The sequence below is a fragment of the Lactuca saligna genome, chromosome 9, assembly GCF_052625555.1.
Source record: "Lactuca saligna cultivar CGN05327 chromosome 9, ASM5262555v1, whole genome shotgun sequence".
Lineage (NCBI taxonomy): Eukaryota > Viridiplantae > Streptophyta > Magnoliopsida > Asterales > Asteraceae > Lactuca > Lactuca saligna.
The window spans coordinates 48,768,756-48,771,533 of NC_136425.1; the positions used below are offsets into that span (position 1 = coordinate 48,768,756).

At 34.7% G+C, this 2,778-nt stretch overlaps 1 long non-coding RNA gene across 1 annotated transcript; it reads right to left on the reverse strand.

Moving 5' to 3' along the window:
- Positions 1-937: 937 nt before the first annotated feature.
- LOC145013981 (uncharacterized) lies at positions 938-2,126 on the reverse strand. The gene is made up of 4 exons (XR_013665358.1): positions 1,969-2,126; positions 1,736-1,872; positions 1,155-1,425; positions 938-1,077 (listed from the first exon to the last, which is right to left on the reverse strand). It is a non-coding gene; the product is annotated as an uncharacterized LOC145013981 (long non-coding RNA).
- Positions 2,127-2,778: the final 652 nt, after the last annotated feature.

The following is a 2,778-nucleotide window of genomic DNA, read 5'->3' on the forward strand; positions in this document are numbered from 1 at the left end:
ACCCAACCAAGTATTCATGATGTCAACACCAAATCATTGTGGGGCCTATAGGTATCATTCCTCCTGTTAAGGCGGAAGGGACGAATAAACTTTAACTACATGGTTTCTATCTATTTTATCGTGTAATACATGGATATACCCATCATTGCTACCAGTTACGGATAGTGTTAGAGTACTCCAATATATAACAGAATCATAGAGCAAAACCCCACATGTATCTCGGTTTGAAGAACAGAATATATTATCATCCTAGAATTACTCATGAATATATCCATGAAGTTATCTCTAAGCGAGGGTTGTTCCAATACTTAATTATTCATTGAGTACTCATAAGTGTTGGCGCAATCGATATGTTATGCCCAATCAGTATGGTCGATCCACTAATACTCATGATAGTCTTGAATCACTACTTACTTCCAAGAGAATGACCGAGTGTGAATGTCACTACTAGAAAAACAGCCTTTTACGACGCTCATTGCGTGTCGTAAAGGGCTCAGACGATGCACAAATGCGCGTCAAGGAAGGCCCTATCATAAAGAAAGACGATGCGCATTTACGACGCTCATTTACGACTTGCAATTACGACGCGCGTTTACGACACGCAATGCGTATCAAGAAAGGCCATGTCATAAAGGAAGACGACACGCATTTGCATGTCGTAACCTTACGATGCGCGTGTTAATGACACGTAATGCGTATCAAGAAAGCCCCTGTCAAGAAAGGCCATGTCATAAATAAAGATGACACACATTTTTGCGTATCATAATTTTAAATGTTTAAAAAAATACTATTTTTAGATTTACTAATTTTCAAATTAAATTTGTATTCAATGTCTCATAATAGAAAATAAAATATCATATACAAAAAATACAATCCATTGCATAAAATTTAATGTCTTACAAATAATCATATACAAAAAATACAATCCATTGCATAAAATACAATCCCTAACTATCTAACCTATTATTACATTGCTATTAAGAGACACCTTGTTTAATTTTTAATCCAACCTGTCTTCTGGTCTCCCAAGAGCAAATCATTAATATCACCCCTCAGTCTTACACCATCAGGTAAAGTCTGTAGAAATAGAGGAAATGAGCTCCTAAATGATTAAGTACGTACAACAGTATTTAAGGGTAAAGTTGGCATTATACCTTCCTTGATCCTCCAAACAGGAGACAAGCCACAACTTTTTTTACATAGTCACTGCCAAATATGGAAGGGGCAATCTTGGAACATATGGTTTCATATACATTGCCTTCTACTGCAAATCTCTTGAATTCTTCAACAACTTTAACTGATCTCTCATATCCCAAAACCCACCTCTTTTGGTGCCCGTAACAATTTTTTATAAAGAAGGGACAAAGTGGGCAAACTGTTGTACCTCAAAAGTTTGATGTTCCTTCCTCTGCCTGCATTACAGACCTAAAAATAGCATGCACATCACTAGTTAGATGTTTTAAGAATGTATTGTGTATGCATAACCTAGACCTAGTTCTTGCTCTTGCAATGTATAGATGCAAGCGATGACCAAATAAGGTATGATGTTATACAAGATCATGCTTTGCCATCATGATTGAGTGATGATGATAATTTATAAAACAGAAGAGGAAAAATTCACGCTGGTGGAACTTGTATCCAATCCTCAGGTGATAGCCCTATGGCTGTAATGTTTATGGGCCAAGCATTTTGCATGAGTACATTGACTAATATGAAAGGGATTAATTTTACTTACACTAATAGCACAACGTAAAACAATCTCTGAAATCTTGTGAATAATTGGTGTCAACTGTCTAATCAGCTTCTCCTTATGTCCAGGCTGTAAGTACCAGTTGATTTCTCTCTCCTTTTCAGGGCCTAATAGTGTTGCAACTGCCAGTTGGCTAAAAGCACTCAACATTGACCTTTTTTAATTTAATGTCTATTCATGGTATTATTATTTATATACATAAAAAAGATGAATCACACCTTGATTTCCTTGTTTATTTGTATGGTCATTGTTCTCATTTTCTCAATGTATTTGAACAATGGGATAATCTTATGCCCTTATTATCCGATAACTCAATTTCCATGTCTTCAACTCATGTATGTGTCAACAACAAACATTTAAACAAACTGCCACCAAATATTTCAAAATAATGATCTGTGAACATACCTGAAGCAGCAAATGGTAAATTCTTGTAATAAAATAGGATTTTATCCAGATAAACATTATACAACATTTCATTATAAAGTATTTATAGTTTAAAAATAAATTTAGGGAATGCAAAAAAATTAACCTTTTGGAATGAACTAGTGTTGCCTGCTCAAACAGACAAACAAAATTACATCAGATTAGCCCTACAAATATCATACATACACATATACTTGCTAGATTACTTGATTATTACTCATCTCCAAAACAATTGACTGCAGGTGGTAATTTTGAATTTGACTCCTTACAACATGGGATAAATCAATGACTTAAATTATGGCTTCCAACATTAACAACCTGAAAAGAAATATATATCATTATCATGACATAACTCAACATTTGAGAGAAATAGAAGGATTTCTTACATATAACATTCTCTCATGTCCTGATATCATTAACCGAGAAGAATCACAAGTAAATATAATGAACTGGGCAGAAGGTCTTCTTTAGCAAAATACACCTAGCAAGGGATTGCCTTCTGTTCTTTCAGACACACAATACACCTGGTGAATCTCTTCTTTAGCACCATCATCTCAACTGCAACTTCCATTTGCTTAATTTGCTCATGTAATTTTGAGAAAGTG